The 24,922-nt window shown below is 44.4% G+C and overlaps 1 protein-coding gene across 2 annotated transcripts in view; it reads right to left on the bottom strand.

The window, feature by feature from the left end:
- MIDEAS (mitotic deacetylase associated SANT domain protein) overlaps window positions 1–21,641 on the bottom strand; it is a 67,868-nt gene extending 46,227 nt beyond the window's left edge. The window contains exon 1 of one of the 2 annotated variants that reach the window (XM_082239459.1): window positions 21,467–21,641. The gene's annotated coding sequence lies outside the window, so the exon portion shown is untranslated. Of the gene's footprint in view, window positions 1–2,816; window positions 3,312–21,466 lie in introns of those variants that run through there. The other variant, XM_082239458.1, reaches the window with a different exon arrangement.
- Window positions 21,642–24,922: the final 3,281 nt, after the last annotated feature.

Below are 24,922 nucleotides of genomic sequence, written 5' to 3'. Positions count from 1 at the left end.
AGACAAAGGAACAGACTAAAAAGTCATTGCAATCACACCCATGGAGGAATAAAGAACCTCTTTCTCAATCCCAACAAGTTCAATATAAAAGGTTCAGCAAGTTACTAAGCGTGCAAGAAGTAAATGGTTCACCTCAGTCTGCCCAGGACTACTGTACCAAACACAGCCTTCATCAACTTGGCCCCCTCCAGGTGATACGGACTACAACTCTGTGCTGGCTGGGACCAATGGGAATTGTAGTCTAAACTGTCTGGAAGCACCATGTTGGCAAAGGTTGAATTAACTTATACTAAGCTTGGAGACACGTTTAAGATTTTAGCAAAGCCACTAGTAGTCTTTTAAACAGATTTCTGCATTTGATTACATTGCCCTGGCAGTCCCAACAAGGTGATAAAAGTTCTTAAGAACAGTGAGCACATATCCTAAGCCTAGACAAGAGTTAATGTACTTGAAGGCCATTCTTCAGGCATATCTTTCGCTTCCTAGTGTTCCTATTTCTGGAAAATAAGGGGTGTTGACTTATTTCTTTAATGTAGTGTTTTTCCAAATTTCTACCCTCAAGAAACCCTTACATTTCCACTGCAACATGTCTACAAAGGATCCTCTGCAATTTTGGCATGGAGTGTGGCCAAATCACTTTGCCTAGCCCATCGCAGAGGAAGTCAAACCATGTGTAGTTCCTGTATTCCTTCAGCCTAAACTGTGCTATTTACAGCAGCCTGGAAGCAATCAATGAACTTATCTGTGATTCTGAAGTCAGCCCTAGGCAAAAGCAAACTTTATCGACACATCTGCACACATGAGAGACATTGCACAGGAACAGGCAATACAACCACGGGGCAAGGCATGAAACCCAAAGCTTAAAAAAAGAAAGAAAGGGTGCATTTAATTCTGTGTTTCAGAAGACAATACCTGTCCTGTATAAACAGGCAGATTCTCTTGAGATAAGACCATCTAAATGAGCCTTTAAACAAATGTCCCCAAGAAACATACTTTTGCTGAAAGCTGCCCATCTCAGAGCCAAAACACAACTACTAGAAGTTGTGGGCTTCCGATTAAACTGCATGTTGGAAGATGCAGGACAGATTTTATTATTTTGAAGTGCTTGTTCACACAGTGCATATCAAGAACTACTAGCCAGGATAGCTATGTCCCACCTCTGCTGTCAGAGGCATTATGCCTCTGAATACCAGTTGCTGGGAACTGAAGATGGGCAGAGTTGCTTGGGGGTTTCCCACAGGCACCTGGCTGGCCACTATGAGAACAGAATGCAAATAGGCAATTGGCCTGATCCAGCAGGCTCCTCTTATGTAGGATGCAGCACTTGTCAAGTAAAAGGACCTATTATGCTCCTCTAGTTAACAGCAAAGCTCTCTCATTGATTTCTGCAGGAACTAGAACAGCTTCGATGATGTCACCTGCCAGAACTATGGCCATACGCCCTGGCAAGTCACCACGACTGTGATTACACATATCTTTCAACATTGCTGCCACTTTTGCTCGAGCGGCTGGTGGATTGCAGGATGAGATCACAGTTCTGGGACCCAGGAGTCACCTGGACTTTAAACCACCACCTTGACTCCCTTCACATCCCTTATCGCATTCTCTAAAAATTTATGAGCACACTGGGACTTAGCTGCCCGTAGGAGAACATTCTACAGGTTTGCTAGCCATATGGGCTGAAACAAGTGGGGAATTTAGGAATTAAACCACTGTTTATTAAAAAAGAGTATCTCATTCTGCAACCCCAATGCTTGCAAAAAGCATGAGATGCAGGAATACACAAGCACAACTTTTAAGCTTCCGGACGGGAATGAACGGCTGCTCTGAAAGTCGCAGGCCACCCCCTCCCCAAACTAGTAAATAAAGACTTGCGGCCCATCTCTGCACGCGCGGGGCGGTGCACGTTGCTCTTAACAAAATGGAAAATCTGCACGAGATCGTTCCAAGATTTTGGCTTGGGTGTGTTTGGGGGAGGGGGGAAGTTGGCATTGCAATTCCTCATTAAAATACCGTGGTAACCAGGGGTAAGAGAAGGGAAATCGGAGTGGAGGGGGGGATAGAGCAGATAGGGCAATCTTGCACGACTTCCACCCTCAGACACAAAGCATAGCTTAAATTCCACTTCGGGATTTACCCATTAATCAGGAGCAAAGGATTAGGGTGAATTATATGCGGCGGCGACCGGGAGGGTGGGGAGTGCGTGGAGGCAGCGTCGTTTTGAAAGCGCGACGTCTTTGGTCAGAAAAACGTCCATCTCATGACCAGGAGAGAGAGCGAGCAAAGGCCATCCAAATCACCTCTTTCCACTTCTTACTCCCGTTTAGAAGCTGCTCCCATCTGACAAAGGGAACGTTTTGCAAAACACACACACGCGAGAGAGAGAGAGAGAGCACTCCGCCTGCGTCTCATTTCCCGGTTCTGAAGGGAGGAAACCTCCTTTCCGCGGCCGCCCCTGAGCAGCGCCGAACTGCGTAGCTGCACAAACAAGAGTGAGGCAAAACGCAGGGCTCGCAGGAGGCAGACAGGCAGGCTTTAAAGAAAACAGGAAAGGCAACCCAAAAAAGTTCCCCCAAAGCCCTCGATTCGCCCTCCCCACTCTAACTCTTCCATCCACTCCTTGCAATATATATATATTGCAACAAATCTAAATATATATTCCACGGCTGCAAGCACACAAGCACCCTTTCTTCCCCACGCGCTGCGGCTTCTTTTGGTTTCCAGCACCAGCTCCGCGCTGCAAAGAACAAGCGGAAGAAAAGCAGAGGCCCTGCTCTGGACCGTGCAGACGTCCCCCCTCTAGCTTTCAAACTTACCTCCTTGTTCTCAAGCGCCAAATAAAAGCCAGGCGAGTTCCCATCGCTCTTCTTCGCTCCAGTGCTTCTCTGGTGACGGTTTAAGTGCCAAATCCAAGCAGCAACAAGCGACTGAGGAGGAACAGACCTTCCCGCTACCCCCCCCCCCAGGCTCTCTTGGAAAGAATGCAGGAAGTTTCCTTGCAAAGATCCCGTGCACAAGTTGTCAGCCTGCTCGGTTGCTCGCTCTCTGCGCACAAAGTCCTGCAGTATTTGCTTGCTGCCGCCCGGGATGTGGAGAACCCCGGTTTGCTGTTGCTGCCCTCTCCGCCGCCAACCGCACGTTGCAGTGTCAGGATTGCAAGTCTCTGAGTCACAGGATTTGAGATCACAGCTTGGGGAGCAGAGCGGTGGGGAGGGAGGAGAAGGAGGAGGAGGGAAGAGAAGCTCCTTAGCTACGAAGGAGGCAGCAACTGCAGCAGCAGCAGCCACAGCAGAGAGCGCTGGCTTCCCACCCACCCGTCTCCCCGCCTCCTTCTGAGAACCAAGAGATTGCACAACTCTCAGGAAAGGAAATTAGGAGCAGCCACCTCCTGCAAAACACATATGCCCTGCTGCAACAGAAGTAAAACCAGCTCTTCCACTTCATCAGCACAACTGGCTCCTGCTCAGGCTCCCCCACCCGGCAGCAGGCCTAAGCCACGCCCATTTCCTGTGGCCATATAAGGCAAATAAAGTTGTTTTTTTAATGTATAATATAATAACCACCCCATGTAACTCAACACTTTCGTTCGTGCGTGCCCGTCTGTGGCTATGAGATGGAGAGAGTGGGCCCGTCCGTCCAAAAGGTTCGGTTGCCAGGAAGATCCAGTTGCTCTGGCACGCATTGCTAGCATCTCGATGCGGCTACAAGGTCAGGGGGAAAGAGTCTGATCACGTTACTGGAAACGCTGTTTTGCCAGGAATAGTGCTGACTTTTTCCCGTTTGGAGGGACGTTTACTTTTGCTCTCTCCTTGCTTTTATAGGCTAAGCCCGTAATTCAAGCTTGTGCGTGATTTTTGCATGGGGGGGGGAGAGACACATCAAAACAAAAGCCCCAATTAAAGCGCTGGAAACTCACATTTGGGCGCAGGAAATGGAACGGGGCGCGGGGGGCGAAAATGGTCTAGGAGGGCCACCAATATGATTAGAAGCGCAAATTTCCCGGCTGCATCCTGAAGGGGTGCAGGCCGATCCTAGGCAACCACGTGCCACTTCGTTCAGGGGGGGGGTTAAGCCCAAGTAAATCTGCGCAGGATTTCCCCCCCCCCCCGACGTTATTGCATGGGAATAAAATCCTACGAAATGGCTTGCGCCCGATCCAGATTAAAAAGGTGTATAGGATTGGGCTGTCAGGACTTGCACAACGAGGCACTCACGTTTTGCACGCGCGCCCCTACTTGCACCAGCTACTCTAGGAAGCGCCACGACATTTCCTGCCGTTTGCACAAATGCAAACCAAAAACAAAATGCAGACGGGAAGGTGGGGGTGGGAATTGTCACCAAAAATGTGGGAAGCAGGAAGGGTGAGCAGCCCAGAGTAAAACACATCGCTGGATTCGAGTATCGAGAGGCCTCTGAGTTGCTTTGCTGTGACTCATCGCTTGTTCTTGTGCAACAGCTCCAGCTCCTTTATGTATGTGAAAGAAGGCTATTGATAAGCCTTCCCTTGGAGAGTTGTGAGTTCCGCAACTGTGTGGCCGTCTTCCTCTGGCGCCTCCCACAAAGTAATCTGCATCTCCTCCACCACCACCGCATTTTCAGTTTTTATTTGCATTTTGCACAGCGCGCGGGATATCCATGCAACAGCAGCTTCTGTTTACTACTAAGGCAGGAAAAAAACGTGCATTGCAAATGAGTACAAGAGGAAGGAACAGTGCTGTGGCAGAACAGGAAGGAATCGAAGCCCTGGTAGCCTGCTGGTTTCTGCAGCCGAAAAGGAAAAAGAAGAGGGGGAGGAACAGCAGCCTCATAACAGCTGGGCAACAGTTCTGTCATGTACCATCTTGCAGAGGCATTCACCGCATTCCTCTTGCCGGGAAGAGCCAAATGGGACAGCCCAACACTTGCTAGACAGATGCCTCTAGTGAGGAGGAGATTTGGAAAATTCAAATCATCCAGCTACAAGCAGTGGTGCAAAGTAGCAGAGTTTAGGCAGGCCTAGGACTTGCGATCGGCGGTTCGAATCCCCGCAACGGGGTGAGCTCCTGTTGCTCAGTCCCTGCTCCTGCCAACCTAGCAGTTCGAAAGCACGTCAAAGTGCAAGTAGATAAAATAGGTACCACTCCGGCGGGAAGGTAAACGGCGTTTCCGTGTGCTGCTCTGGTTCGCCAGAAGCGGCTTAGTCATGCTGGCCACATGACCCGGAAGCTGTCTGCGGACAAGCACCAGCTCCCTCGGCCTATGGAGCGAGATGAGCGTGCAACCCCAGAGTCGGCCACAACTGGACCTAATGGTCAGGGGTCCCTTTACCTTTAAGTGTGAATTTGCCATAAGGCGACATATAAGGAGATGCCAGAACACAATAAGAAGCTGGTGGATCAGGCCAAAAGGACTATCCATTCTAGCACTCTTATGGTCAACTGTCTCTGATAGAGAAGGTAGAACAACAGCCTGTCTCTAGGGTGGTCAACAGATAGACCACAATCCACCAGTGGGCCATTGATCAATTTCTGGTGGATTGCACAGTGTCTGTTGATAAATTGGAGTCCTGGAAAGAACTTAGATTGGATATAGAAAAAATACTTTTTTATTATTTAGGCTTTTATTGAACTTATTCAAGTAAAACTTTTTGCTTTCCCTGACACCCCCCCCCCCCCGCTTACAGATAGATAAGCCTGCAAACTCAGGATAACCATTCATGCATCTGATACAGTGGCCTCTATTGGCCTTATGCCATAAGAAATTTGTTAGAAATTGCTTAAGTAAATAAATGACTTACACAATTCAAAACACACAAATGCAGTAGGAATAAAACACCCCACTAATTTATAAGCAGCAGCAATGACGTTTCAAAGCACAGTATATTATAATTAACCAAAACAGACTTTAATAAAAAATGTCTGTTAACTTCTGTTCCCTAGGAAGGGAGTTTCAAAGATTAAGAGAAATCACTAAAAAGTCCCAGTCTCTTTAAAGTGCCACAAGACTGTTATTTCTGTATAGCACACTAATGTAATTATCCCTCTAGAAGTCATTTAGCACAAATGCATACTCAGGGTTGCCGAACACAGTTCAATTATGCTCTAATTGTTTAAAGATCCTGTATCTGCACCCTTGCTATGTAAATTTAAAACACCTCGGTGGACTGGGTATTTAAGTACCAAAATAAAAAGGGGGGAAAGCAGGCTGCATACAAGACTGAAGTCAGCCTACGGTACAGGGATGAAATATCTGTGCCCATCCAGACATTGTGGAACTCAGCTCCCACCAGTCCCAGCTACCAAAGCCAATGGTCAGGGATGATGGGAGTTGTAGCCCAACAACATCTGGAGGGCAACCCATTCTCCAGCCCTGCTGTATAACCCAGTCCTGTCTTCTCTGACAGATGCTTCCTAGGCAGAGGAGCTTCCCAATCTGTAATCTGAGGTCCTCTAACTGGTGATACTAGAGACTGAACATGGCATGAAGTACGACACAGACAAAGCATGTGCTATACCCCCATCACTCTTTCCTTGTTGAACACACCATGTTTGCTTCTGGTAGCAACCCATGAGTTCACTGGTTCTTCATTAGACTTGCACGTCCTCTGCCTTAATGTAATGCACTGTCACATAATAATAATAATAATACTGCATAGCTTTCAGATCTCAGAGGGTATATAATTTGTATATAAAAGCCTTTGATCGACTAGACTCTGGCTTCAAACACACCATACTGTATATTGAAAACACACATCCACAAATAATCTGGGAACTATTATTTATTAAGGGTGCTGGGAGATGTAGCTCTGTGAAGGGTAAACAACAGTTCCCAGGATTCTTGCAGGGTGTGTGCTTTCAATGTATGGTGTGTGTGTTATGCAGCCTCTGCAGCCACTGCTTATAACCTCCCACAAAGTGAAATCAAACAGCCTAGTGGCTCACATTCCAAACCAATGGAAAAACCCCAGGTTCCTGGAAAGGATGCCAAGGGTTTTCTGCTCTGTGCACATCTGGGATCAAGTGTTCAGTGTCAAATGAAAATATGAGACCCGCAGCATGATTCGACATTAATTCAAAGGGACTCTGAATGTTGTTAAGGACAATATGCATTTGGTGAAAACAGCAACATTGACAAATTACCAGCTATGTCTCCAGCTCTACCATAATTCACAGTATCACTTGTGTTCCTGTGGGCTCTTTTATTCAGTATGCAAAAGTGTCAAGTTTCATCACATGCAAACAGGATCCACAGAAAAGGCCTGTGAAACCACCAGCAGCCTTCTAAAGATACAATTAAGAGTAATTATAAGTCCTTTCTGTAGATAAAGCTCACATTTGCATGTAGGCTTTGTTCTCTTCATTGCTTCAATGCAGGCTTTATCATCAAAATATCCTCACATTTTTGGATAAGTGATATGGGGTAAGTGAGATATCACTGCAGTTGCCACTTAAAGCAGTGTTTCAGATACATTTGTGGAAGGCCTCATTGCACCATAATCCTATTTATACACTCAGAAGTAAGGCTTAAATGGGGCTTATTCCCAGGCATCCTCAGAGTGTATAAGCAGATTCCACATTTTTCATTGTGCAATTTTTAAAATCTTGAAATGAAGATCTCCTTGTAACATCCTCTCATTTATTTTATCAGCAATTCCATATAACACACTTTAATGCCATACCCTCCAACGTTTCTCCAGAGAAAATAGGGGCATCCAAAATATTCCAAGGGTGTTTTGGAGTTCTGAAGTGGTGGGCAGTTAAGCACATACACCTTGCCATTTCTCCACTCAAAATCACTCAACCTACCTGTTGAAAGGTTGAAAGGGCTGTCAGGGGGACTTTGTTACATGCATCTTGTGATCTCTGTACAACCCCACATACAGGCTCCAGGTCTGCATATAGCCATCTTCTAGGCCTGCAAAGAAATCACTAGATGTTTGCTGCTCTGAGGGACATCTTCCGACTCAGGTCTTTTTGGACCTTTGTGACAGTGGCAGCTCAGGGGAGCAGGATATGCTTTAAACATTCAGGATACTGGAGAGATTACTGTGTATCTTTCCTTGCCAACCAATTCAAGGAGAGTAGTGACAATAAATGTACAATAAATCACTCTACAAGGAGGGGGAAAGAAAGGAAGAGGCACTGTAACATTTTGCTGCTCATTGCTATCACTTTCAGCTATGCCGTAATTCAAATCTTTGGCTGTAGGCACAGAGTGCAAAGCATGCAGTCCTGAGCCAGAAGAACATCAACGACATGGATATTTCTCTTTTTTTGTCGGTTTACATGTTGATGATGCTTTCCAGAAAGCTCTCACACAAATTTATCTCCAGCTTTTCATGATTATCAAAACTTCTCGAAACAAGAACTCAAATGGTTTAACTTCAGCAAAAGCTTGCTGCAAGTATTGGTGATAGCAGATTTGCAGCTCAGTTATATATACTTTTACTCAGAATTTCCCAGTTAAAGCAAGAGTAGTAAACACGCCTGAGTAGGACTTCACCATTATCATTGGTGCCAAGAGAATACCACTCCATATTCACCAAACATTAATCAGTTTGTTGTAGTGACAACAATGTTCATTTTCTATTTCCATGCAATTAAATGCTTTTTGTTTGTTTGGCAACAAACCCATGGACCTCTGCAATAGTTTTCAGCAATTACCCACTTCTGCTTTGTTCACACTGTCACCCTTTAATAATTTTGTGTTCATCACATGAAAATTTAAAGCAACTCATGGTGACTTTCCCACTCAATACTTCTTGTGCAGGGTACTCCTCATAAAGCACCATCACTGAATAGCAGCACATTAAAGCTACTGCCCTGCAGGCCAAAAATTGTCTGGCTAGTTCAAATAAATTAACCATAGCACTTTAGTCTTGGGTGTTCACTGTGGTTTGTCAGATCACAATGCTATGATGACAGGAGAAGCTACATCTGGCAGAATTGTCTTTTCTGTTAAATTCTGAAAGGTAAATAAACACTTTCCTGACAGCACAGATACAATAGCAGAGTATTCTACGTTGAGGCTAAGAATATCCTGAATAGCAAAAATCTAAAGCTCCAGGATTTTGATAAAAGAAAGGCAGTGACATTTCAGTTGTCAAAGCCTTCACGCTGTGCCTGACTTGATAAAGTTTCATTGAAATATCTGCATTAAAAAGTCACTTTGGAGTAGGTCACTATGTCCTGCCAATTTATTAGCTCCCCAAAATAGACATGTTGAGTAACTAACCATGCCACTAGACTTTCAGATCCCTTCTGTTTAAGCAACAACATATGATTGGAAAGTGACTTCAATTATACTAAGCTTGCAGGCATGGCCAAACTTGGCCCTCCAGCTGTTTGGGGACTACAGTTCCCATCACCCCTGACCACTGGTCCTGTTAGCTAGGGATGATGGGAGTTGTAGTCCCAAAACAGCTGGAGGGCCAAGTTTGGCCATGCCTGTTCCACAATGCTCTTAAGAAGTGGCACATCACCCCAAAAAAGTTGTGTCATGTAATGTCCAAGTTGCTCCTACAGTGGTGCCTCGCAAGACGAAATTAATTCGTTCTGCGAGTTTTTTCGTCTTGCGAATTTTTCATCTTGCGAAGCACGGTCAAGTCGCAACTGCACCTCTTCAAGCGGTTTTAAGAAAAAGGAAACAAACTTGCAAGATGTTTTCGTCTTGCGAAGCAAGCCCATAGGGAAATTCGTCTTGCGAAGCAACTCAAAAAACGAAAAACTCTTTCGTCTTGCGAGTTTTTCGTCTTCTGAGGCATTCGTCTTGCGAGGTACCACTGTATATAAAAACTTAATTCAAATATTAATTTTTTTTCCGTCCCCACTCTTTAAATACTTAGAATACATCATATTAGTTTGTTAATACAGTTGTACCTTGATTTACAAACAGAATCCGTTCCGGAAGTCCGTTCAACTTCTGAAAACATTCAACAACCAAGGTGTTTCCTGTACTCAATTGGAAGCCGCGGAAGCCACGTCAGACGTTCGGTTTCCAAAGAACATTCACCAACTGGAACACTCACTTCCGGGTTTGCGGCATTCGGGAGCCAAAACGTTTGAGTCGCAAGGCGTTCATCAACCAAGATACGACTGTATTGCTATTAATGACTTGGCCATGAAACCTGCAGCCCAGAAAGCAAGTGATCCTCTGACCGGGTTAAAGCTAAGCTGATCAGTGCCTGAATCACAGGGCCACGTAAGCTGCTCAGTGGCTTCAGATGTTATAGAGAAAAGCTGCCAGCACAGTCTCCTCTCACAATTATTAAGAGGTAACATCTACATGATAAGTAAATGCTTTGTAAGTGAGTTTCACAACAGTTTATTAAAAAAAAATAGAGTGGAGAAGGTGGCAAGACAAAGGCAATTTTTATTTATCCTACAGTCACTTGTCTGCTCTAATAGGTGGAGAAAGAATTAATTGATGCTTCTCTACTACAACTTCTCTTATCCTTCAGTTCTCTTTTTCTTTCTTTCTTACTGGGGCTCTCTTACACAGATTTACATCTAATGCGCATGGAGCCCTTTCACGTAGCGTTGTTTGCTTAGAAAGTCCAAAGAGGCTCCTGCACAGGAAATATTATAGAATGCAGCCTATTCTCCTCTCCTATCCAAGATACATTTTGAACATTATCCTCCATCATCAGCAGACAATGGAGGAAGAGATTGCATAGGGAGCTGCAGGTCCACATTTGTAATATCTGAAGCTGCTATGAGTTCCTGAAAGGAGGGACAGGATGCAAATGTAGAAGAACTGTGAAGTCTTCCAGTTTTTATTAATGTCAAATATTTATCAAGAATGAACAAGAAGACCACTGAGTCTCTCCCCAAATCACCTTACAATTCTGTATTTCTTGTATAAAACTTAGTTATTTTAACACTTCTCCTCCTCAGTTGTTTTAACACCTAGGAAAAGAAACAAGTGCAGCAGCTTGAGGACTTTTATACGTCAGATAAAATATGAATGCAAAATGCCCAGTTGATATATAATCAGCATACATTAGTCTTAAGATTTGGACATTGTGTACTTAACAACTCTAATGCACTCTGTCATACAGGAGAAAAACTGTAGCTCAGTAACAGAGCATCTGCTTTGCACACAGAAGCTCCCAGGATCAACACCCAGCATCTTCAGGCATGGCTGTGAGATATCCTGCCTGAAACCCTGCAGAGCTGCTGCCAGTCAGTGCAGGCAGTATTGAGCTAAATGGACCAATGGTCTAACTCAGTGAAAGGCAGATTCCTATAGAGGGTATGCTACTAAGTTGTCCTTGGCGTAAACCCATTCAAACTAATAGATCCAAATTAGTTTTGTTTATTAATTTCAGCAGGTCTACTCTAAGCTGAAAAATGATCTATATTCTATAACATAGGAAGAGCTTGCTGGATCAGGCCCAACAGCACATCTAGTCCAGCATCCCGTTCTTGCAGTGGCTGAACAGCTGCCTCTGGCAAACCCCCAGCAGAACCCAATCTGAAGAGCACTCTCCCTTCCTGTGGTTTCTAGCAACTGATATTCAGAAACACAATGATAAGATGATTATTTTACAAGGTAGTGGTAAGAAAAAGGAGACTATGGGTTGTGGCGCACATCTCACTTTCAGGCCGAGGGAGCCAGCGTTTGTCCACAGATAGTTTTCTGCATCATGTGGCCAGCATGACTGAACCGCTCTGGCGTAACAGGACAACATGGAAACTCCATTTATCTTCCTGCCACAGCGGTTCCTATTTATCTACTTGCACTGGTGTGCTTTCGAACTGCTAGGTAGGCAGGAGCTGGGACAGAGCAATGGGAACTCACCCTGTCACAGGGATTCGAACCGCTGACCTTCTAATCAGCAAGCTCAAGAGGCTCAGTGGTTTAGACCACAGCACCACCCGCACCCCAAGGTGGTGATGACCTCTGATGGCACTGGAGAGACAGTGATGTAAAATGTCTTTTCCATGTTGCTGTCAGCACCAGTGGGTATGTTTTAACTAAAAGCATCATGCACACCATATAAGATAATAGCCCTCCCCCTCCCCGCATGGGTGCTATCTAGCAGTCCAGGGCCAGGCCATACGAGATGCTTTGATTCCTAGAATTAGGCATCTCCTCATATGGGCAGCTGGACAGTCTGAAGCTCTGATGAGAGGGAATCTTAATGAGTGCTCTAGAGAGAGGATGACGGAGAGGACCTCCTCCCCAAGCTTCGGGTGTTGCTGTTGCCGCCACTCACACAGCTGCTTCTGTGCACAATTGAAAGCCAACCATTAAAGCCCTGAAAGATTTGAGACTGTGGAAGCTAATGTAAACACCTGTTTCCATATGAACCTTTCCTGCACACTTAGGTCATTGGGAGAAAGGCCTCTGTTTCAAGTGCCTTAGGCAGCCAAACTCAAGAGGCTTATTAACCTCTTTCTTCCTGGGGCAACCTGCTCTGTCCAGTACTTTTTTATTCCCTCAGTTTTTAGTTAGTATTAATACTGCTGACTAATGGGCTATAATTCTTGGCTTGTTTTGAATAGCTGGATAGAAGTCAACTACAGGTGCAGGGTATACATTGAATTAAATAAAGACGACACCAAAACATTCCTTGTTCTTTCTGTTTTAAGTTTAGTTACATGGGGATTTTAACACTCAAATTAGTTAAGGCCCCATAGTAGAAGCATATGTACCAATCCGAGCTGGAATTTGAAATGCACACCTCCGCATAGGTATTTTTCCTGTTCTCTTCCAACTCTGTTTAGGCCACAGATGTTTATATTGGTTCTAGCCATGATACAGAACTAAGTCACACAAGTTGCACATGTGGAATTATTTGAGAAACGGAACAGTAGGCTCCCTGAAGGAAGTACCTGAACCTGCCAAGAAGGCAGACAGGCAAGACATGCAATTCTGGGGAATATCTGCCTGGAAAATAAAAGCCCAAGGGTTTCTGAAGCAATCTAGTTGCCAGAACAAATAACACATCTGTATCACTGCTGCTAAAATTCCATAATTCAATTGCACTGCACTGCAGATGTTCAACCAACCTGCTTCAGTGTCTAGATTTTGTGGGTGTGGGGATCAACTACAGTATGTGCTGATTATTACATGTACTTGCACCTTAGTCCCAGGCAGTGCAAAAATGTAGCTCTATGTTCTGATGCAGAATTTATTTATTTAGGACCTATTCATGCCTCCTTCTCCAAACAGCATTAATTTACACCCATAATAAATACAGCAAGATTCACACTGCCCCCTCAGTGGGATTTAGTATTACAGTTCTTTCTCCGCGCTTCTTATGCAAATAAAAGAAAACAGTGACTATTCCATAATTTCTTGCACCAAGCAATTGGCAAACTACATGTAACATATATACACATAACAAAACCTTGATTTCCTTTTTTAAAAAAATGAGAAGCAGCCTTGGCATAGGCGGATTTATTTAGGGGAGCGCAACTAATGGGCCCAAACTGGGCACCAAGCCAAGAGGGCACTACAACAATGATTTGGATGGAAGGCAAGAGGCAGGGGGGCACCAAATGTTGGAGTCCCCCAGGGCACCACTGAAATTTGAAGGTCTGAAGTCCTCCACTGGTCTTGGGAGGCTTTGATTTTGTGCAGAAGGATGGCAAACAGACATCTAGCTGGAGTTGATGGGACTTGTAGCTGAAAACACCTTGAGGGCACCAAATTGGCCAGAGCTGCTCTAAAGAGTCCAGGGAGCCTTCCCATTCTGTCCTCAAAAAAGTCCTCTGCGGTATGCTAGGCTGAGAAATAATGACTGCCCATTACATTGCCAGCCCCAGACTTCTTATCTGAATCATGCCGCCACCCCCACAAATAAAGCAACCCCCAAAGTTGCTGTAATTACAGCTCCTGAAAGGGGGGGGGACACTGCTATCCACCAGAAGCGATATTTTCATGTATCTGTGGCTGCTTTCACATGGTAGTTTATTCCGTTTCCCTAACTAAATTTTTGCATTATATTTCAACTTTCACATGACATAAAAAGTCACTTCTGAAAATATTGCATGTTTAGCTCTGATTTCTGTGCCATTTGATGCTGGGGGGAAAATCCATTTGCAGCCCCCTTAACTCAGAAAAATTGTGGGAGTAACGTGATTAAAATTGTGGCAGTACACCAGCATACAGTTCTTTCTTGTTATTTCCATGGAAGAATCATGGGGTGAAAAAAGTACGTATGTGAAGGAGGGGGGTTAGTGATGTTGTCCAATACTGTTTGTTGTTGTGTCACACTGTGCCCACTGGTCTAGTTTAAAATTAGTTTAACATGCTGGGATATTGATCAGAAATCCACAGCTACAATAAAGGGTCTGAAAGCCACATCTTATGAGGAACAGCTGTGGGAATTGGGTATGCTTAGCTTGGAGACTGAAAAGAGATGTGATAGCCATCTTCAAATATCTTAAGGCCTTCACATGGAGGATGCAGCTTGTTTTCTCCTGCTCCAGAGGCTAGGACCCAAACCAATGGACTCAAGTTACAATAAAGATCTTCCTGATGCTTAGGTGGAATCTCCTTTCTGTCAGTAAGAGCTGTTTGACAGTGGAACAAACCCCCACAAGAGGTGGTGGACCCTCCTTCCTCGCAGGTTTTTTAAGAAGAGGTTGGATGGCCATGTGTCATATACAGGATGGTCTAGTTGAAATTCCTGCATTGCAGAGGGTTGTACTAGATGATTATGGGGTCCCTTCCAACTCTAAAATTCTATCATTCTAATGCAGTATCTCCTATATCTGTGTAAAATATCAACTTGTATTATTTGTGCAGGTCTGCAGATTGGGAGGGTTATTATGGTACTATTCCTTGGATTTGAGAGTCAAAATATAAGACCACCTTTTTAGATTTAAAGGTGTTTAAAATTCATTTTAAATATATGGCTAAATACTAGCTCACCTTGATAACTGGCATTTTAAAACACATCAAAGCATGCTGGCCCTTTATTTATTAGCAAATATGAGTGGGTCAGCATGTGCCAATATTAACAAGTGTTTGGGTCATTGCCTTCAGCCTCAACTGCATCTGTTTCATAATGCCTTCAAACAGAGGCAGCATGTAGTGAAGCAATTTCCAAACTCACTTTGTACTACAACAACAACAACAACAACAACGTACTGCTGTTACAACTGCTGTGCAACTGAAGACCAAATAAGAAGTTTAAATGCTCTCCAATTATATTGACTAGATAGCCCCACCCCCAATATAAATCAACATTATTTATTTAAGACTGATCCAACTATACCATACTCTATTCTAGGAATGGCAAATGTTACTAAAATTCATAATGATTTATAAGAGTATTGACAATCTAATGGCCCGTGGACACAATTGGTTACACTAATTTTGCCAGGGATGGATGAAATGTTTTCCATTTACTTCGATCTCCGATGTGCTCCAAAAGTAAGCCTGAAGCATAAGTAAGCTGAAAGTGAGCCAGGAATCCATCGAGATGAGGAGCTCCTGACTCACCTCTTTAGCATTTTGAGAAATGTCATGATCCTGTACTTCATGTAATTGTATACGGTAGCCATAAAGCAGTACTGTAACAGGAAACCCATACCTGTGGACCAGGAGTGTCCCCCTCTTATACAGCAACACAAATGGCCCATCAGAATCCTACGCCATGTCCTAAATACATCAGGAGAAGCCAACATTTTTGGGCCACATTTGCAAACCCAAGCAACTGTCATGGACATTGTTTCACACCACAACTATCTTGGCAACCCCTGAGTTACATCTTTACAGCTGGATTCAGTGGAAACAAAGAGAAACAAGGCCTGACCCATCACAATTCACCATAATTTAGCCTAAAAACTGGACAAATTTTCTACATAATATACACCCATTAGATCCAACCTCAACGGCTTCCACTCCTCCAACATCACACCAGCCATGTACATTTGGTGCCGGTTCCCCACCAAAGCAGTTGCTCCCAAGTAGTGTCACAATGCATGTGTGTGGTGTGTGAGCAAGAAAGAGAGGGAGAGGGAGAATAAAGGAAGGAAGGAAAGAAAGGTCCTTGGGAAGCAGGCTTAGCCAGGCCTCCCTACTTAAAAGTTTCTCACAGTTCATCCCCAAGGACAAGCAACCCACTTGTCTACAGTTTTCAGCATGTTGGTAGCAGCAGTTGAGTAAGGGTTGGCATCAACCCTTTGAGCTCAGCCCTGGAGCGGTGGGGGCGCCAGCATTTTTGTTGAGCACTGCCTCACACCAGTGACTTGTGGATGAGCCAAAACAGGCAGTCAGCAAAAGGGTGTGTCTGAAGCTTCCTGTTACAGAATGGCAAGCTCCAAAAAAATATGAAAACAAGTCCTAAGATGCATTTGAACACAGGTTATTATCCCATTTAACCACCACGTCCCTGCTTTTGACATGGAGAGATCTGAAGGCAAGGAGCACCAAGCAGGGAAACCTGATCTTCACACTGAACTACAGCATAGCTGTCAATTTTCCCTTTTCTTGCGAGGAATCCTATTCAGAATAAGGGAATTTCCTTTTAAAAAAGGAAAAAAATTGACAGCTATGTACTACAGTGGTACCTCAGGTTACAAACACTTCAGGCTACAGACTCTGCTAACCTGGAAGTAGTATCTCGGGTTAAGAACTTTACCTCAGGGTGAGAACAGAAATTGCCTGCTGGCGGCAGCAGGAGGCCCCATTAGCTAAAGTGCTACCTCATGTTAAGATCATTTTCAGGTTAAGAACGGACCTCCGGAATGAATTAAGTTCATAACCAGAGGTACCACTGTATGGAAGAATGGAACAATTAATTGAAGTTTGAGCCTGGGCTCCTCTGGTTTAAACCTCCAGGAATACAGACCTCCCCCCCCCCCCCCGGCAGATTGTCTATGAGTCTTGGTTTTTAAATTATTTATGTAAAAACCAACCCAATAGACACATGCAGGGGGACTTAAAAGATTTAAGATCAGCATACAAATACCCAGTCACACAGTTCACCTAGATAACTAATTCATTATTTTTAAAAGAAAAAAAAATAGTTTCCAGTCCATGCTAGTGAAACCAGAGGAAATACTGGAAATATGTGGCCAGCATGTTAAGCCCTCAAATGCACCAGAAACACAATAACTGTAACTGTATCTGACTCTCTTGGGTGGAGAGCAGGCACTCCCACAGTTATATAGCATTACTCAGCAAACACTGCACTCCCAGTCTAGTTTAGGAAGCCTGGCAAAATTTACAACACAGGAGTCAAGCACATCTAGGGCACTGGTTAACTTTGTAACTTTTTTTTAAGGAGGTACCTTTGCACCTAAGCTTTTATGAAAATGGTACCTTCCAACCTGAGGATCTTTTCTGTAACACCCGGAAATGTTAGTGGCTGGCAGTAATCACACAAAGTTCATGGAAACGTTCTATATTTCCAACAGCAAGGGTGTGCAGATTACTTGTTTAGTGGGTCAGCCCTGTTAGCTCTGAATATGTTACCTGTAGTTTCCCGGCTGAATTTCATTAAGATGTCCAACAGTCCTGCTCCTGGAGTGAAATTTTATTCCAGCGTGTTTCACAATCAACGTGTTTTGCAACTCTTGAACACGCTTGCCCTTTCAAAGTCCCACCAGGGCTGGAGCAACTCAAGGTCTCAGAATTCAAAAGCTGCTGTGCTCCTCTTCAAAACGAAAAGATGCAAACCATGGGACAACAGTTCAGATGTACCCCCCCTCCCCCAGTTTTCCCAATAGAAGCTTCTAATCCTTCATTTGATTGTTTCTGGCCTGGGGAAGATCCCTGAATGGGAGACTATTGTCCTCCCCACTCCCAGCACGCATCAGGATACAGAGTGGGAACAGAATCATTCGCTTTCAGATCAACAACGTACCTTGAGCCATTCCTGCCTCTCTGCCTTGAAACCTTTGTTCATTCAGTGTGGTGTAGTGGTTAGAGTGTTCAACTAGAACCTAGGAGACCAGGGTTCAAACCCCCACTTAGACATGCATTTTAAATAAAAGCACACATTCTACTCATGTAAAAACACCAGGCAGGCCCCACAAATAATGCAGAGATGCATTTTAAATAAAAGGACACATTCTACTTAGGTAAAAACACACTGATTCTTGGACCATCTGCGGGCCGGATTGAGAAGGTGATTTGGGCCGCATCCAGCCCAAGGGCCTTAGGTTGCTTACGCCAATCCAATACATAAATAGGGGCACAACCACCAGCCCTTGAACTCACTCCTCTAGCTCTCTTTTTAACAGCACTGTGATTTGCAGGAATTAGCAGGCAATCAACCATGCCATTAAAAACCCTTGATTATTTCTGCCAAAGAGGGAAAGAAAAAGGCTATGCAAGGGGTTTTCTAGAGAGCTTGAAACCTTTACTGCAGTCAGTGCTGCCATGCTTGGCAAATATACTAAACTACATGAAGAAGCCCAAAGTGTCACCACACCACTACAACCCCAATTGAAATGTGTGGCGGTGACATGATCAAAAGGAGGGTTCTCTGCATAGCAATTTCCTCCCTTGATTAGCAGCTCAGCACACAGAAGCAGCTGCCACATGCAGCAATGCAAAGCAGCCTCTGTGAAGCAGCTCTGTGGTGCTGGTCTGTATCCACTCTCAGGGCACCTTTCACACTTTAGGGCTGCCGAATGCCCCAAAAGTTTGTGTGGTCAAAAATAAATCGGTAAAAGGATTAATCATGCATGCAGCACATTTCAAATGTTAAGAAACAAAAATCACACACGTAATTTCAGCAACTTTCATAACAGTCCTGAAAGGCAGACCTGCGTCTTGGAATAATGGCTTGCCTATGGCCAAGTAATTAGTATGTTGCGAAGACAGCATTAGAACCCAGGACTTGCCAGCTGCTGCTTAAGAGTCATAGAATCGTAGAGTTGGAAGGGATCCCAAGGGTCATCTAGTCCAACCCAACCTCTCTATTAGGACTCTCCAGGGCACCGCCACCTACCCAGCCACCCATTACTAGCTGTTTTCCACTCTCATTGGGTATTTTTGCCTGTCTAGAATATGTTGTTGAACTAAAAAAAAAGTCTCTTGCTTCCAATTGCTCTACTCAGTTTTGCCTGTGGCCCCTCCCAGCACTGCCATGCGGCCTCCAGAAGGTTGCTTAGAAGGGAATGTAGCCCTAGGCAAGTTTCCCTAACCCTGGCCTATGCAAACAAAAACTACAGCCACAATATTAACACATGCTTTACCGTATTACAATTCACCGTTCCTCCAGGCACACGCACCCTGCACGAAAGCAAGCCCTTCTCAAAGTTCCTATTTTATTTCCCAAGGCTATGCCAATTTCACAGAAGGTGGCAGTGGAGCAGAGCAGAGAATCATTTTTAATCTTCACTATGCAATCGCTTTGAGCACTCTGCTTTCAAAGCTTCCTGAAATGTTAAGATTTTCTTCCAGGACTGTGTTGTCTTTTTTCCTCTAGGGCTTTTATAGGCATATAATTTTCTTGCACCATTCTTTCTCTTCTCCTTTCCTTTTTTGTAAGTGCAAGTACAACCTTAAATGCACATCTTCCACCTATTATTGGGAAGACTCCAAGGAGGATCATATACTTGAGGTCAAGCAGGAACTTGGCAGCTACCTAAGGAGCAATTTATCAGTTCTTTATTTGCAGCGCAAATCTGCCCCCCTAGCAGAGACAGGGTTTTGCACAATCCTCTTCATGTACTCTTATGCAATCACCCCCAGAATATTAAGAGATATGTGTCAGCTATGCTTGTGAGATCCTCATGGTTTTTATATGATGCAACCAGATAAAACTTTTGATCAGACTCCACGTAATACCCAGAAACCATATCTGCAATAAAGTGCTGAGTGCACTTTGATTGCAGGCACTCATCCACCAGCAGCAATTTTTATTTTCAAAAGTGAGAGGCATACAGATCAGCTGGTGCGTCAGTTGATCTATAATGTAGATCCGAAACATACAGTGACTAAGTTTCTGTTGCACATTCTGTCTTGCATTGACAGTACTGTGGAGCTCACTGAAAGATACCCAGATGCACTGTTAAGGTAGCAGTTGCAATAACAAAAACTTAGAAGCAACTTCCCACAACACAGAGGTAAACAGTCATTTGTGTCTGAACAGCTTGTTCAGATTGCACAATTATCATTTTTGTTTTGCTTTCTTTGCTTTTCTTTCCCCAACACCAACACCTCTTTGCAGAAAACACAGGAAACTGCCTTATATTGAATCAAGCCATTAGTCCACTGTACTGTGTGGCTCATCAGTATTTCAGATTGGAGTCTCTTCTAGCTGTACCTGGAAATGCCAGGGATTTTGCATGGAAAGCAGATGCCCTTCCACTAAGAAACAGCAGCTCCCTTCATCTGTCTCAAACCTCAGTAAAACTTTTGTTTTATCCATGCTGATAATACGTATCAATAATACATCTAATACAATAATACGTATGCAATATCACAGCAAGCAAGAGCTCAGGGCAGAATTCAACAGAAAAGCAAAGCAAAAAACATGTCCAATGTGCAGCCTGCAAGCCTAATACATCCAAAATAAACCTTCATCCAGGCTTATCATAAGACTTGGATTGTGCAAGGCACAGTCACATATGCAAGTGGGTGTTTGGACAGCTTTGTCGACAAACTGCCAAAGTACCCGTCCTTTACAGTTACTGCATGATTAACAGCACACAACATCTGCCAGAAGTGCCGTGCAACAAGCTTTTGTCCTAAAGGTGTCTTTCTGTTTTGTTTTGTTTTGTTTTGTTTTACATAAAAAAACCAGGCCACGACGGGTGGGGGAAGCTCGTTTAAATCCCAAAAGATCCTTTGCAGCCTGATGAGACGTCATCATTTGTTGCAAGGAGGCGGGCAAGGCTGCTTCTGTTTCCTCAGCACAGGCTCGTCCCATATTTGGAAGAGCCACTTCGACTCTCTCTCTCCCACCCCCCACCCCCGCCCCCGGTGCGAAGTCAGCAGCAAGGGCTCGTCCAACAGGACTCTTTTGTCTGCGGAATAAACTTGAGCCACCAGCGCCGGAGTAAACAAACGAACAAAAATGCAAAACGTGGATTGTTGTTGTTTTTTAAATGCACGGGCGGATTTGATCCGAGACGAAATACTACTCGCTAAAAGCCTCTTTTGCAGAGACGCTCGCAGGTTCCGGAGAGGAGAAGCGACAGAACCGAGTTAGTCCGAAGAGGGTGGACTCCAGATCCTCCCCCAACTCCACACACACACACACACAAAGTTCAGTCGGCTGCTGCTGCTGCAGCTGCTGTCACTTGTGCCCGAGCAACGCCGTTTTCTCCGCCATCCCAGAAAAACTCCGGATCCCCATTCTGTCTGCTCCACTTCACATCTACCCGAGCCAAACCCAATAATCCACTTGCATCTCTCTCTGTATTTCTCTCTTTTGGAAGTGGGAGGCGGAGCGGGTTGGAAGTAACAAGAAAACGACGAGATCTCCTGCTACACTACCCAGACTATATTAATCCAGGCAGCAAAGGACAAGGAAACAAACATCCAAACCGAGCGCGAAAGTTTTGCTCACCTTCAGTCGCGGAGAGTCGCTGCAACAAGTCCTGTCCTGAGTCCAGCCCGGGGCAGAGGAATCCACTGCCAACAAGAAGCCCAAGAAGAAACGGGGGCGGGGGGGGATCTTGCAGGCAACCAAACCCCAACTTTTGAGTGCCTTTCGCTAGGATTGTGGGAAGGCGTCACTTCCTAGCGCGGTAAGTAGCCGAGGGGTGGATGCCAGAGCAGGCCCTTTAAAAGGCAGCTCCTCCCTCTGCTTGCTTCACCCGCCCTGTGCAGCCTCAGCCACAGAAGGGACTGCTGCTGCTGCTGCTGCTCCCCTCCTCCCAAGTATCGTCTGAGACTCAGGACCCCTTTAACCTTCAGGGCGAGGTGCTTGTATCGACCCCACGACATGTTAAAATGGAAGAGAGAGAACGCAGCTTCAGATTCCTATTGCACGCATTTGTAAAAAGTAAAGGGAGAGAATGGAGAAAGCCCTGGGGTTTCAGCCAGGTGCCCCTGGAAAGCTTGCAGGAGCATAGTGGAAACAGGAATCGTGTTGATGGCTTGGAGTGGGGGGGGGGCCCTGGTACTGTCATCACCTTCCAAGAGATGTCCCGCTGTGCTTCCGTCATCCCCATCGAAAATGCTAGGCCTGCCTAGGGCCATAGCCTTTAAGAACTAGGAGGGATACCGGTAGTTGGTGTGGATTGCAGTTAATATTGTGTGTGCATTGCTTCTCAAATGTGCAGTCCCTTGGCAGATCAAAGCCCTCCCCAGCCTCCGCTTAGGCTCTCCACTCTGCAGGAAGGTTGGTGGGGAAAGCCAGCATCTCTCTCCTGCAACCCAATTTCCCCAGTTCAGCATCCTGCTCATTTCTCCTTCTCTGATAGAGCCAGCCAATCCAGTCCCAGTCTCAACAGCACTTCAGGGCTCATGACTTGTTGTTTAGTCATTTAGTCATGTCCCACTCTTCGTGACCCCATGGACAAGAGGCACACCAGGCACTCCTGGCTTCCACTGCCTCCCACAGTTTGGGCAAACTCATGCTGGTAGCTTCAAGAACACTTGAATAACTTGAAGCTATGAGCTATGCCATGCAGGGCCACCCAAGATGGACAGGTCATAGTGAAGAGTTTTGACCAAACATGATCCACCTGGAGCAGGAACTGGCAAGCCACTCCAGTATCCCTGCCAAGAAAACTCCATGAACAAAGACAACAGGGCTCATGACTACTGCCTCCTATAACAGCATTTATTTATTTTTTATGCAGCTGTTTTGTGCAAGGGCAGTTCTGCACAAGAGAGTTGCTGTTGCTTTTCTTTTAAGCACCATGCACGATGTGCCTTTAGCAGCAACCAGTGGAAAGGGCAGGCTGCATCTTTTCCTTTGGACTGATGGAAACAAAGTGGAAGTAGGGATGTGGCAACAGATGGCACCCAGTAAAATCTTACCGTGCATGTAAAAAAGGCCAACGTGCAACCTGCATAATGCACTTTAGTGCACCAACAATCAAGTCATATGCAATTTTTATTGGCTCCTTCCTTTTACTGGATTATCTGTGGGATGGGAAAATCTACATTTAGTGGGCAGAAATGTGGGGTGCCTCTTGGATGAGGATGATGATGACATTGTGTGGATACCGAAAGAAAAAGGAAGGACGGGGAGCAGCTTCAAATCCACATTAAACTTCAGTGTATGAATGACCTCCAACTCTAACCCTGTCTTGGAAGTCCCAATTACTTAATATACACGTATGGTAAGGAACTCGGTGAAATAACCTCAGCATACTTATACTAACACACATATTTTTATTTATTATTAAGAGAAACTGAATACCTTCTTTCCTACTACAAATCATGTCACCAGCATTTATTCTTGCACAGCTCCCTTGCAGGCAGTCTCTCCATGCCTTACATTTCCCCGTTTAAACCCAACATCAGATTTTTCTTTTCTTTTCATTGCAGCAGCTGTTGTTGCCAGGCTGTCCTCCCTGTTGCTATGATTTGCAAGGCTTGTGTATTTTCCAGTTCATGATTGTCTTGGATGAACATTGTTCATTCCACACGTACACCCCACCTTCAAGTAATACCTTCCATTTTTGAAATAAACAAGAACAGTTTAACAAACAAAAAGCAGTTTCTGGAAACAGAATAGTCTGTTCTGGGAGTTAGCGTTTGTATCCTCAAATAACCTCTCTAAAATGTTTGGATGGAGCAGACTGAAAATTAAAGTGCCATACAATTTGATAATGTCATAGCTGTTAAAACTATTTGAGAAAGACACAGGTGAGGCTGAGAATCCGAGAACAGGTCAGCACCACTCCTTTCTGCAACTTTATACTCTGCTGGTGGTACCAACTCCTTTGTTTTTAATTCAGGGAAATAACCCTGCTGAAGGCAATGGTGCAGATGGGTAATTTTAGACTGTGACCTTAATAGTTTTACACTCTTATACACACACACACACACACACACACACACACAAAACCCCTGCTATAATGGTCAAGTGTTTTTTTTTTTATGATAGTTTTCATTTATATACATTACAACAATTATTTAACCATAATGTTAACATTTTCAACTTTGACTCCTTTCCTCCTCCTCCTTACATTTGTTTTTGTCCTTCCCTGCATACTTCAGCTTGCCTTATTATTTTAATCATCTATCTATCTATCTATCTACTGCAGATTTTTACAATAAAATGTGTAAAATGTCTCCATCTGTTTACAATTTGTTTGTAAATGCTCAATAAACCATTTCCATTCCTTTCTAAATAGTTTGTTGTCTTGATTTCTTATTCATCTGGTGAGTTTTGCCATTTCTGCATACACCATTTCTGTATCCATTCTTCTTTCATCGGGATCTCTTCATCCTTTCACTTTGGGGCAAATACATAATGGTCAAGTGTTTTAGCTGAGTTGTGAAGCACACACTTAACATACCACTTCTCCTGCTATTCCATGCTTTGCAAATGCTTCCGTATTCCTGATATGTAAGAGGAGGAAAACAAACCACTATTTACCAGCTTTGATTTTTATTTCAAATTAAATCACAGCACCATCATGATTAAAGGGATAAAATGGAGTTTGCTTCTGCTGTCCTGATACTAAACACGACCAACCTGCAACTATGTACAGTGGTGCCCCGCAAGACGAATGCCTCGCAAGACGAAAAACTCGCTAGACGAAAGGGTTTTGCATTTTTTGAGCTGCTTTGCAAGACTAATTTCCTATTGGGCTTGCTTCGAAGATAAAAAACGAAAACGTCTTGCAAGTTTGTTTCCTTTTTCTTAACCGACTTGACTTTGAGGAGCAACTCATAGAACGCGGTGTGGTAGCCTTTTTTGAGGTTTTTGAAGACTTTGGTGATTTTTGAAGCTTTTCCAAAACTTCTTTTGCAGCCATTTGGTAAGTTAAACTTTTAAAACTTTTTTGGGGTTTTTTGGATTTGGGGTTGGGGTGTTTGGAATTCAAGGACTTGGTGTTGG

This window comes from Podarcis vaucheri, assembly GCF_965113315.1.
Source record: "Podarcis vaucheri genome assembly, chromosome: 1".
NCBI classification, from domain to species: domain Eukaryota; kingdom Metazoa; phylum Chordata; class Lepidosauria; order Squamata; family Lacertidae; genus Podarcis; species Podarcis vaucheri.
This window is presented reverse-complemented; position numbering and strand designations above follow the sequence as displayed.